Below are 13,691 nucleotides of genomic sequence, written 5' to 3'. Positions count from 1 at the left end.
ACTAGCTGTGTAATCCTTGATAAGTCACTTAATCCTGTTTGCCTTAATTTCCTCATCTGTAAAATGATCTGGAGAAGGAAATGGCAAACCACTATAGTATCTTTGCCCCCAAAAAAACAAAAAACAAACCTCAAACAGTGTCACATTGACTGAAATGACTTAATGAAAACAACCTATATTTCTTTTTTTAATTTAATTTTATATTTATTTTTAGTTTACATCATTCATTTCCACAAGCTTTTGAGTTACAAATTTTCTCCCCATCTTTCTCCTACCCACTACTGCAAAACAGCAATCCCACTGAATACCCTGTCTCCCAATCTACTATCTCCTATATGCTTCCCCATGGCCCCTCCAACTTTCCAGTAGGACAAGATGGATCTCTATGCCCCAGTGCCTATATATCTTATTTCCCAGTTGCATGTAATATATATATATATATATATATATATATATATATATATAAAAAATTTGATTTTAAAACTTTGAATTCCAAATTCTTTCCCTTTCTCCAATGTCACCCACCCTTACTGGGAAGATAAGCAATTCAATATAGGTTTTACATGTGTAGCTATGAAAACCTTTCCATAGTGGATATATTGTGAAAGTTTGCCTTTATTTTCCTCCATCCTATCCCGCCCCTCACTTGTTCTATTCTCTACTTTGACCCTGTCCCTTTTCAAAAGTGAGTGCTTCCAACTTCTCTCCCCCCAAACTTCCATCCATCATCCCTCCTGTCATCCCCTTCCCCCTGCTCTCCTGTAGGGTGAATACCCTATTTAGTGTGTATGTCATTCCCTCCCTAAGCCAAATTCAATGAGAATAAGGTTGACTCATTCACTATTGTCTTCCTGTTCTTCCCCTTCATTGTAACAGTTTTCTCTTGCCTCTTCTATATGATATAATTTACCCCATTCTGTTTCTCCCCATCTCATCTCATTATATTCTTCTGTCACCTCTCAATTTCACCTTTTGAGTATCATCCTTCCTGTTCAATTGTCCTGTGCCCTCTGTCTATGTATACCTGTACACATATATACACACAGACAAATGTATTCATATGCCCATATACCCTCCTATATACATATATATATATATATATATATATATGTATTTATATTCCCTTCAACTATTCTAATATTGAGAAAAGTTTCATAAGTTACAATTATAATTTTTCCATGTAGGAATGTAAATAGTTCAACTTTGAAAATTCCCTTATGATATCTTTTCTCTGTTTACCTTCTCATGCTTCTTGTATATGAATGTCAAATTTTCTCTTCAACTCTGCTTTTTTCATCATGGATGCTTGAAAGTCTTCTATTTCATTGAATAACCATATTTTCCCCTGAAACATGATACTCAGATTTGCTGGGTAGGTGATTCTTGGTTTTAATCCCAGCTCCTTAATATCCGTATATATCTCCGTATATAAGCTCCGTATATAAGCTCCGTAATATCATATTCCAAGATCTTTGATCCCTCAATGTGGAGGCTGCCAGATCTGATGTTATTCTGATTGTGTTTACACAGTATTCAAATTGTTTCTTTCTGGCTACTTGTAATATTTTCTACTTTACCTGGGAATTCCGAAACCTGGCTATAATATTGCAAGGAGTTTTTTTGGGGGAGATCTTTTTTCAGGAGGTGATCAGTGAATTCTTTCAACCTCTATTTTGCCTACTGGTTCTAAAACATCAGGACAATTTTCCTTGAGAATTTCTTGAAGGATGATTTCTAGGTTCTTTTTTGATCATGGCTTTCAGGTAGTCCAGTAATTTTTAAATTATCTCTCCTGGATCTATTTTCCAGGTCAGTGGTTTTTCCAATGAGAAATTTCACTTTGCCTTCTATTTTTGTTTTCATTTGTTTTGATCTGTTTAATACTATCTTGATTTTTCTTAAAGTCAGTAGCTTCTATTTGCTCCAATCTAATTCTGAAGGAATGATTCTCTTCAGTGAGCTTTTGAGATTCTTTTTCCATCTAGCTAATTTGACTCTTTAAAGCATTCTTCTCATGGCTTTTTGTGCTTCTTTCGCCATTTGACTTAGTCTATTTTTTAAGGTGCTATTTTCTTCAGCCAGGTTGTTGACTCTCTTTTCATAATTTTCTTGCATAATTCTAATTTCTCTTCCCAATTTTTCCTCCACTTCTCTTAATTGGTTTTCAAAATCCTTCTTAAGCTCCTCTATGGCCTGTAACCAATTCATATTTTTCTTAGAAGCTTTTGGTACAGGAGTTTTGATTTTGTCATCTTCCCCCTGCTCCATGCCTTCATCCTTTTTGTCCCCAAAAAAGGAATCCAAAGTTGGACTGCTGTGCTTGCCCTGCTTCCCCCACTTGCTCATGTTGCCACTCAACCATTTGACTGTTGAGCTTTTTGCCACAGTAGAGCTACCAGAGAGTAGAGCTTTGTCACAAATCGCTGGGGTTTTCTCAGCTGCTGGAGCTACTAGTTGGGTGCCCTCTTGGAAGCCTCCACTGGCTCCTGCACACTGGTCATGAACCCCAGGACCTCAACCCAGGACAGGGATCTAGATCCAAGTGAGTTAAAGCAAGAGTGATTAACCCCTCAGACTGGTTGCTTGGTCCCCCTACAATCTGCATACCAGGAGCTCTGAAGCAGCTGTGGCTGCTGCCATGCCTCAGCTGCTTCTTGCCCCAGGGGCAGAGGCCTGACCACACTCCCGGACTCCCCTATTCCCAAAGTCCACTGACCTCTCACTTTGTCTTTGGCATTTATGGGTGATAATTCTGGAAACTGCCAAGGCTGCTGGTGATCCATTCTCCCTATGTCCCTCCAGCCAAGGCTGGTGTGTCCTGAGGCTAAAATCTCAGGCTCACATGGGGCTGGGCTCGGCTCCCAGAGAGCTGTGAAGGCCCCTTCCTGCCTGCCTGAAGGGCTGTCTTCAGGAGGAAGTTAGTTTCTCTCTTTCACTTTTATGAGTTCTAAAGGTCCAAAGTTTGTTTAGAGTCATTTTTTACATGTATTGGAGGAGGTGGAAGTGAGAGCGCATGGGAGTTCTGTTTGTACTCTGCCATCTTTATAACTTATATTTCTATATTAGAGCAAGACACAAAAAACAGTAATTTCTAAAGAATTGAAAATTAATATTATATGAAAGATAAGTAATATTAGTAAAAGTAGTATTAGGGTTTAATAGTAGAACCTGTAGTATTTAATTCACCTTTTTATGAGTTCTGATAGAAATTATCCTGTGACAGTTTCATTTCACATAGCTTGGAGATTATATGTATTCTGCAACAACAATTATGGAAAATTATCAGCATTATTTTTATGAATCAGTGATATTATCATGTAATTTGGGGGTAACAATATGGTCTTTGTGAATGGTTCAATCTCAGTGCATTTTATTGGTGAGTTAGGGTTGTATTTGTATTAGGAATATTTGTCATCTTTCTTTTTATGGAAGATGGTGAACTTATGGTCTATAATTCTAGTCACCAGGTTCTTTATTGCTAGGTATTCAGACGTACAAAGTTGTTAGAGTTTATAGGGATCTGTTCTACAGATTGAACCAATTCAAACCAATCAATCTATATTGATCACTAAATCCAGTCTCCTCCTCTTTCTCCTCCTCCTCCTTCTCCTCCTCCTCCCTTATTCATTTCTTCCTCCTCTTTCCCTCTGCACATTCTCCCTATTATTCTCTTCCTCTTCTACTCTTCTTTCTCTTCTTCCCCTTGTTTTTTGTTCCACTTCCCCCCTCACTGCCACTTCTTCCTTCAGAGTAACAACATCAATACTAGTAGTAGTAGTAGTAGAAGCAGAAGCAACAAAAGAAAAAAGAAGAAGAAAAAAGAAACAGAAGCAGCAGGTGCTTCCTTAACATTCAACTACTTACCTTGAATTATAATTTTCCATTAAGTGTTTGTATTTTATCCTTTTCATTAAAAAAACATCACTCTTTTAAAAGGAAATGGAAGAAAAATTAAAGTTGAGTTAATTTAACTTCCATTATTATCATGTAAAAACTCTGATCAATACCTTATCATCATAAATCTGTCCCAAGTAGTAATGCTATATTTTTCACCCTCTTTTACTAGATGGCGTATGTGTCTGTTAATGTATATGCACACATACATTATACATATATAGAGGTTTACATATATGTGTATATTCTTGTGTGTGTACAGGTATAAAAAGTATATATAAAGGTATAAATGTATGTTTTGTTTTAAATTTTGGAACTGCTCTACTTCATTTCCTTTAACAGATATTGGTGTATAAGCTGTAATTTTTTTTTTACTGTTATATTGACCCTTTTTCAAAAAATTACTATCATTTCCCAATATCCTACCTTAACCCATGTGATGAATTTTTTTTTTAATTTTTGGAGGGCAGTTGGGGTTAAGTAACTTTCCCAAGTATACACAGCTAGTAATTTTTTTGTGTGGGTGTTAAGTGTCTGAGGCCAGAACCAAACTCGAGTCCTCCTGACTCTGGGGCTGTGCTCTACTCACTGCACCACCTAGACACCCCCATGGAATGAATTTTTATAAGAAAGAAGGATAGCTGTGTAAAATGAATCAGCTAGATAAAACAAAGCAAATTATCAGCTATTTCTGACAATATGTAGGTAGCTATTTTCATAGCTATTAACCACCTCTGCAGAGAGAAGGTATATCTCACCGTCGATCTTTTGGGGTCAAAACTGAGGACTCTGTTGATTGTTTTTCCTTATATTTTTGTCTTCATTTTGTACATTCTCACAGATTTACTTAATTTTTTGTACATCAATTCATACAACCCTTAATATTTTCCAGATTTTTTCACATATATTGTCCCTTAGGGCACAAATATATTCCATTACATACACCAACAATTTGTTCAGCCATTCCACAGTTGTTTGGCAACTACTGTGTCTCTAGGTTTTTATTATGGCAAAATGTCCTATTATAAATACTGCAATCTATATGGAACCATTAGCCGTTTCTTTTGTCACCTTTGGGTATGTGCAGTTTAGTGACTTTTCTAGCGTAGTTCTAATTTGGGGGTCCATAAAATAGTGTGTAAAAAGAGGATTAATTAATGTGTACTGTTTTGCCTTGCATAAATTACTATTTTTGTCTTTTGTCATCTTTACCAGCCTCAATGGTGTGAGATGAAACTTTAGAGGTAATTTTAGTTTGCATTTCTCTTCTTTTTGTGATTAGAGCATACTTTCATGTGGTTATTAATAGTTTTTTTTCTTCATTTTAGAATAGTTTATTCAGGGGCAGCTAGGTGGTGTAGTGAAGAGAGCATAGACCCTGCAATCAGGAGGACCTGAGTTCAAATCTGGCTTCAGACACTTGACATACTTACTATCTGTATAACCCTAGGCAAGTCACTTAACCCCAATTACCTTGCTTTCCCCTCTCCAAAAAAAGAAAGAAAATAGCTTATTCATATATGCTGCCTAATGATTTTTTAACTCAATAGCTCTTATTCTTTTATATTTGACAATTCCATATATTTTTTTTTCTATATTGGGCAGAACTGGGTACACATCTTGCCTCTGTCCAAGTGTGTGATCATCCTGGGAAAGTCACTTAACCTCTTATGCTCTAGGTAACTGTTGGAGTAGGGAAGAAGTTGTCAACCTGCACTGATAAGAATTCTTCCTAAGGCATTTCTCTATATCAGTTAGATCACAGGGCCATTCTTTTAATGCTTTACCTATAAGAAGTTCAACAAAGATATTTGATAGAAATATTTTCCTCTATCTATAGCTTTTCTTGATATTCATTTGTATCAATTTTGTTCATGCAAAGGTTTTTAACTGTGGTCAGTAAAGTTATCAATCAGCTTTTGCTTTTTTTTCTATTTCCATTACTTCTGTAATAAGTGATTATCCCATGGAATGGGACAGTGCTTGGCACATATTAGATGCTTAATAAGTGTTTATTGACTGATTAACTGATTTTGATACATCTGTCATTTTTTTTAGCTCTCTCTATCTTAGTTGTTATCAGTACTTCATACTAGGAAATGCTTAAAATGTCCAAGTAAGTATCAAGTCAACTGGTATGTGTTAGGGTTGTAGTAAAGATAGTGGTTGGCACCTCTAAGCTTTCTTGTTCTATACAAGAAAGGACCATTTCTGATATATCAGTTGGTTTCCTTTTATCCCAGGGGTTTCAAACAGTGATTATTGGGGAGGTAAGGTAAAGTATATGTTGTGCATTATAATTAGTGAAATGGGTTAAGGGCCCCTTGGCATATAGTAGACCCTTACCAAAAAGCTGGTTGATTATTCATTAGTAAATATTTATTTCCTCTATTACTCAATGTCCATTAAAAAGGAAATGTGAATTTTATCTGTGGTTTCAGGTCTTATGTGACTTCTTGGTCCTATATCTATGGAGTCAGAATTTATGGAGACAGGCAGAAACCTTCTGAATTGGTTTATGGGGTATAAGTCAAAGATAGAGTGAAACAATTTTTTAAAATGTAATTTAGCAAAATCATAAACAATGGTATTAGTGCAAGTATCCCCAGAGAATTCTATCTCTAATTTACTTGGGCAGTACCAGGGGAACAGCCTCTGGATGTCTTCTGGGGGGAGAGGACAAAGGCCCTTTGATGCAAGAGCTTACAGCTTTCTCTTGGAATTCTACATATGAATGGCAGCCTATATTCTAGATCACAATATTATACACACACACACACACACACACACACACACAATGAGTCTTAACTATCTATATCATACAATGAAAGATAAAGCTAGAGGGAAGGTAGGTGCTAGCTAGTCTACCTGACTCACTTTTTGGATAAAGAAATTTAGGTCCCTAGAGATGAATGAATGAAGAAGCATTTATTAAGTGCGTATTATGTGCCAGATATGGTTTTATTTGATAGGGATGATATTTTTTTAAGTAGACTGTAAGTGAGGGACACTATATAAAATGATCTTCAGCTATAGGATATATGGAAAGGACCAGAATACCTAATGGTACAGCAGCATTGATGGCAAGGCTAATAGTTTTTAAAGTATAAGAGGTCAAATGATAGTACATAAAGGTCTGGAGGGCTTAGAGGAAGAACATCTGTTAAGGAAGGTCCAGAAGACTTCAAGACACAATGGCAGGGAAGATGATAATGTCTGGTGGTACTTCATCTCACCACAAGGATTAGCACAGGAGATCACAATGGTGTCATTCCATCCCATACAAGTGGTATGAATAACCAGAATTTGTACACAGGTTCTCTGACACCAAATACAGTGCTTTTCCCACTTGTATTGCATTGATTCTCTTTCTATAGCACCAACGTGCACATTCATGTGCAGATTATCTACAAAACAATTATTTTTCTCTTTATTGTTCAAATGTGTTTAACTGTTTAGTTTGCATCCCATGTTTTGGTATTTTTTCCCATTGTTGTTATTTTCTTTGAAAAAAATGCATCCCATGTTTTGGTATTTTTTCCCATTGTTGTTATTTTCTTTGAAAAAAATGTTTCTGTTTTTCTATGACATTCTTTGAACCATTCTTTACTATTATATTATTTGGTTTCTATTTGTCCAAACACTTTACTCAAATTTTTTATCAGTATAATTTTTACAAGTTACATTGTGATCTGTAATAATTTTAAAATATCTGACTATGCTTTAGTTTTTTAGGCCTAGCACATGGTTAGTTTTTGTAAATATGCCATTTAAAGATGCAAAGAGGTCTATTTTTTGTTTTTGCCAGTCAATCATTTCCAAAGGTATATGTATTTTTCTAATATTATTTTCTTACCCTTAATATCTTTCTTGCTGATTCCTATTTATCTAGTTCTGAAAAGGGTATATTAAATGATTTTGGGTTTACTGTCTTCCAATAGATTGGCAATGTTTTCCTTTAAGTACTTAGCTAGATTCTATATTATTTAGGGGGTGTGTGTTGTGTTTGTGAACATTTGCATATACATACATATGTACATATGTTTGTATATTTTCACATATGTATATATATATGTGTGTGTGTGTGTGTGTGTGTGTGTGTGTAAATTTGAATGTAGAGGGAACTTGAAAACTTTATCTAAATGATTGTTATGTAGCTATATATTTATAGTGACTTTAAGCACAATGTAGTTTCTCTGCTTTTCGGTCTTAGCTATCTCTTTTTACTCTTACCTTTATTGTGATTGCCATCCCTTTCCTTTGAGTTCAGTTGCATCATAATATATTCAACCCTCACTTAATTTTAACTGTATTTGAATCTCTATGTTATAAGTTCTAAATAACAGATTTTTAGAGTTTTGCTTTCTCATCCATTCTGCCACCCATATTTGTTTTCTTCTTATTTCTTATAATTTTAGTGTCCTACATTTTCCCACTATCATTAATTTGGAAACTGCCTGATTCTTTATTTTTTGTTCTTTTTTGTTTTACAGGTAAGTTGTTTTTTTTTAACAGTAGATGCCCAACATAGTCTCATTCTTTCGTCTTTTGACTTTGCTGTAAAATTTTTCAATGAATGACTGAAGTTTTTTAGATCTTTCTTCCAGTTTGTTCTCAGTGTCCACTATTTTACTATGATCACTCAGCTTCTAATTAAACGTCTTATTCTCTTTCCAAGTTCCTTATTTAGAAGTCTAATTCTGCTTCTAATTCCTTCCTTCATCTCTGTATTCATCTCTTTTAGTAGGCTTTCTATCTACTCTCACAGTTCTTGTGGTGAATAATTTATTTTTTATGGGGTTCTTTTAATTACTGCAGAATTATCATATTCTGGAATTTTATCTTCAGGTCCTCTTAACCTTTAGCATTTCTTAATTATATTAGGAATTTTCTTCTTGCCCATTTCTTCTGTCTCTCCACTAGAGATGACTACCATATGCTCCCTTAGGTTTCCCTCCTTCATTCTTTGTCTGCAAAATTTATCTGGGCTCTGCAATTGCTGCTGTTACTTTTATGCTGGCCAATCAACACAGGGCCCAACATGGGAAAGGAGGGATGCTAGCACCAATGCAGTGCCCCCAGTCCTCTATGGTCCTTCTCCATCAGCAATATCTCCTATGGGGTATATATTGACCTAGTTTAAAGCAATCTCTGGTCCCTCACCTTTTTGTTTGGAAGCACATAGCATAGTGACTGAACTGAATAACCATCTCCTCAATATCCCAATGAAACAGACATCTGGTGATCCAAGCCAATCATGCAATGTTTGTTTTTGTTTTTTTGTTTTTGTCTTTTGTCTTTTATTTTGGAAAAGGGGTTATCTTTATTGATCTTTTGTTTTAGTTGGTACATTTTGTTAACTGTTATTGTTCTTGAGGTATATTTATGAAGCGTCTAGGTTTATCTGGAGCCTTTCAAATGTTCATCTTTACTAAAAGTCCTTCCATAATCTTGCTGATGGCCTCTTTGCTTTTAATGAAGTCTATAAAATGGGATGGTGAAATATCCAATAAAATAATTTTCATTGTAGCCTTTCTACTCCTGATGAAAACAATTCTGCAGACTACTTTGTTTGCCTCTCTGAGGAGTGCCTGCAAACCATCCTTCTCTTTTTCTATTCTCATGTCATTGCTGTAGCATTTATTTACCAAGGAATATATAATCTCATTTCTCATTGAACATACATCACATTTGTAACACCAGTAGTTAAAGTTTATAATTTGTAGCTTCTGCTTCCCCTTTTCCACCACTCCACCACAGAATGAATTTAAAAGTTCACCAGATTAGGTCTTTTTGCTGTAAACAAAGTAAGAATTCTATTAGTCAAGGATATAGACTATTAATTTTTCATTTGTTTCCTATATTACATAAATTATACAACCACATTACTTAGAGAGTGATTGTAGTGAATTCTGAATGGATTGTTAAAATCTTACTGAGTCATCATAGAAAGTGAATTTAAAAAAACATGAATTATACAAAAAAGTAAAATCATAACCACAAAAATTAACAGTAAAACAAATGGACTTCTGATGATGACTAAAAAAGTTTCGCTAAAAATTAGTTCAGGGCACAGAGCCAAGATGGTAGAATAATAGCAAGAACTTGCTTGGACTCGCACCCCAATCAACTACCAAATACCTGTAAAAATGATTCTAAAAATAAATTTTAGAGCTACAGAACACACAAAATGACAGAATGAAACATCTCCAGCTGAAGTCAGCCTGGCAGGCCAATAGGAAGGGTCTCTTGCACCAGGCTAGGAGCCAAGCACAGTCCCACCTGGGTCATTTGGGCACAGACCAGGTAAGAGCAGGCTTCAGGGAACTGAATCACTGGCAGCTGTGGTGGTTTCCAGACTTCTCAACCCACAAATGCCAAAGACAAAAAGTTCAGTAGGGAAATTCTGTTGGACCTGGATGAGAGAAGAGTGTGCTCCAGTCCTAGCCCCCGTGTGGTAGAGATGGCTGTTGTGGCAGAAGCAGCAGCAGCAGCAACAGCTACTTCTGGAGGTCCAGGCCCACATATGGTGGGGGGATCAAGCATCTGATCAGAGGGCAATTGCAGGTATCTCTTTGCTGGCACTGAGGCAAGATTCTCTTGCTTTGCCTTGCTTGGATCTGGGTTACAGTCTTGGCTGGTGGGCTTGGGGTGAGGAGGAGTGCTGGCCTGGCAGTGCTTGTGGTGGTTGAGGAGAGGGAGTCTTCCTCATAGTTTCAAGACAGAAAAGTGTACTTGTGGTCATTCACAGACCATACCACAGGCCATGAGAGGAGTAAACACCGTGCTTTTGATCATACCACCTTATAAGAACTAAAAATTTACAGGTGCCCAGAAGTTAGCTCTTACAACACCTATGTAAAATCTCAGAAATTTAGGACAGAGCACTTTCCACTCTGGAAGCAGAGTCCTACCATGGCAAAAAGCTCAAAAGTGAAGTAATTAACTGGGAAAATGAGCAAACAGAGGAAAATATCAGACTATAGAATCTTTCTTTGGTGACACAAAAGAACAAATTATACAACCAAAACAAGACAATGAAGTCAAAACTCCTGCATCAAAAGCCTCCAAGAAAAAATATGAATTGGTCACAGACCATGGAAGAGCTCAAAAAGGATTTTGAAAATCAAGTAAGAGAAGCAGAGGAAAAATTGGGAAGATAAATGAGAGTGATGCAAGAAAATCATGAAAAATAAGTCAACAGTTTACTAAAGGAGACCCCCCAAAATACTGAAGAAAATAAATATCTTAAAAAATAGACTAAGCCAAATGGCAAAAGAACAGAGTTAGTGAAGAGGAAAAGGGGGTCAAAAAACTCAATGAAAAAAAAATAATTCCTTCAAAATTATACTGGAGAAAATGGAAGCTATTGACTTTATGAGAAATCAAGATACTATGAAACAGATTCAAAAAGAATGAAAAAATAGAAGACAATGTGAAATATCTTATTGGAAAAACAACTAACCTGGAAAAAAGATCAAGGAGAGATAATTTAAAAATGAGTGGACTATCTGAAAGTCATGATCAATAAAGAGCCTAGACATCATTTTTCAAGAAGTTATCAAGGAAAACTGCCCTAATATTCTAGAACCAGAGGATAAAATAGAAATAGAAAGAATCTACTGATCACCTCTTTAAAAAGATGCAAAAATAAAACTCCTAGGAATATTATAACCAAATTTCAGAGTTCCCAGCAGTCAGGAAGAAGTAATTTGAATACTGTGGAAATACAATCAAGATAACACAAGATCTAGCAGCTTCTATATTAAGGAATCAAAAGGCTTGGAATATGATATTCCAGAGGTCAAAGGAGCTAGGATTAAAACCAAGAATTATGTACCTAGTAAAATTGAGTATAATACTTCAGAGAAAAAACATGAACATTCAATGAAATAGAGGACTTTCCAGAATTCTTGATGCAAAGACCAGAGCTGAACAGAAAATTTGACTTTCAAATATAAGAATAAAGGGAAGCACGAAAAGGTAAACAGGAAAGAGAAACCATAAGGGACTTATTCAAATTGAACTGTTTATATTCCTACATGGAAAGATAATATTTCTAACTCATTAGATTTTTCTCAATATTAGGATAGTTGAAGGGAATATATATATATATTTCATATATATGTATGTATGTGTGTATATGTATATATATAATGTGTGTGTGTATGGACACAGGGCACAGGGTGAGTTGAATTTGAAGAGATGGTATCTAAAAAATAAAATTAAGAGGTAAGAGAGGAATATATTGGAAGAAGGAGAAAGGGAGAGATAGAATAGACAAAAGAAAGTAGTTACAATGGAGGGGAAGAGCAGGTAGGTGAAAGGGAATGAATCAACCTTATTTTTATTGAATTCTACTTAAGGAGGGAATAACATACATGCTCAATTGGGTATTTTTCCCTATAGGAAAGTAGGGGGTAGGGGAAAAGAGGGGGGAATGATAGAAGGGAGGGAGGGTTCAGGGAAGGGATAATCAGAAGTAAACACTTTTGAAAAGGGACAGGGTCAAAGGAGAAAAGAGAATAATGGGTGGGAGGGATAGGATAGAGGGAAATATAGTTAGTCTTTCACAATATGACTACTATGGAAATGTTTTGCATGACTGCACCTGTATAACCTATATTGAATTGCTTCTCTTCTCAATGGGAGTAGGTGAGGAGGGAAGAAGAAAGAGAATCTAGAAATCAAAGTTTTAAAAACAAATGTTAAAAATTGTTTTTTACATGTAACCGAGAAATGAGATATATAGGCAATGGGGTATAGAAATTCATCTTTGCCTACAAGAAAGTAAGGAGAAAAGGGATAAGGAGGGTATAGAGGGGAATAGAAGAGAGGGCAGACTGCCAGAGGGGTAATCAGTATGCTTGCCTGTAGAGGAGAGGATGGGGAGAAAATTTGCAACTCAAAATCTTGTGGAAATGAATATTGAAAACTAAAAATAAATTCGGGGGGGAATTTGGTCTGGGTGGATTTATTCCTTGTGATCACTAGTCAGGAACCAAATCCTTTCTGCTAGGAATAAAATGTGAGGTGTTAATATCTTAACTTCAATTAGAAAACAAAGGGGTTTATTAAAAATTATAGGTATAAAAACAAAAAAAATATCTCTTTTAAATTTTACTTTAACATTTGGGCCAATCATTGTTTCCTATTCACTCAAAATTATCTTTGTCCTTAGGATTTCAAGCTGAGACATGCATCTTAGTTGATAGATCATTTAGTCCAGCTACCAATTTTTACAAATGGAAAAATTGGAGCCCAGAGAAAGGAAGTAATGTTAAGGTCATATAGGTGCTAAAGAGTAACCATGGGTTACAAACCTGGAGCTTCTGACCATAGTTTCAGGCTCTTTCCACCACATCATAGTACTATATGAGAAAGTTTGGCTTTTTTGTTTGTTTGTTTTTGTTTTTTAGTTATAACATTTTCATAATATCTCTTTTCATCAGGACTTATATGGTCTGGTTCCATTAGTAATCCTATTTGTTTATCAACAAAAATGATTTAAACTACCTCTAAAATACTTCCAAATAGTAGCAAGAATTACTTAAGTGGCTATCCTGTAACTATGAACTTTGAATGATAACTAAAAAAGTGATTTGGGGTTTGATTTCTTTAGGATCATTTGGAGAAGGGATCTCCAAGGATGTAAATCATATCATGGCTTCTACTTCTGTTTTGGTGAATATGTGCCCTGAGGAAAAGTAATTGTAACACTCTAACTCACAGCCAGAATAAGTACTAGGGAGAGTTGACTAAAGAAACTAGGTCTAAGAGTTTGTGGTATCTTAGTC

Source organism: Petaurus breviceps, unplaced genomic scaffold (assembly GCF_028583685.1).
Source record: "Petaurus breviceps papuanus isolate PSGF00001 unplaced genomic scaffold, PetGlider_PUasm1.0 81, whole genome shotgun sequence".
Classification (NCBI taxonomy): Eukaryota; Metazoa; Chordata; class Mammalia; order Diprotodontia; family Petauridae; genus Petaurus; species Petaurus breviceps.
The sequence above is the reverse complement of the archived record's forward strand: the minus strand, read 5'-3'. Positions refer to the sequence as shown.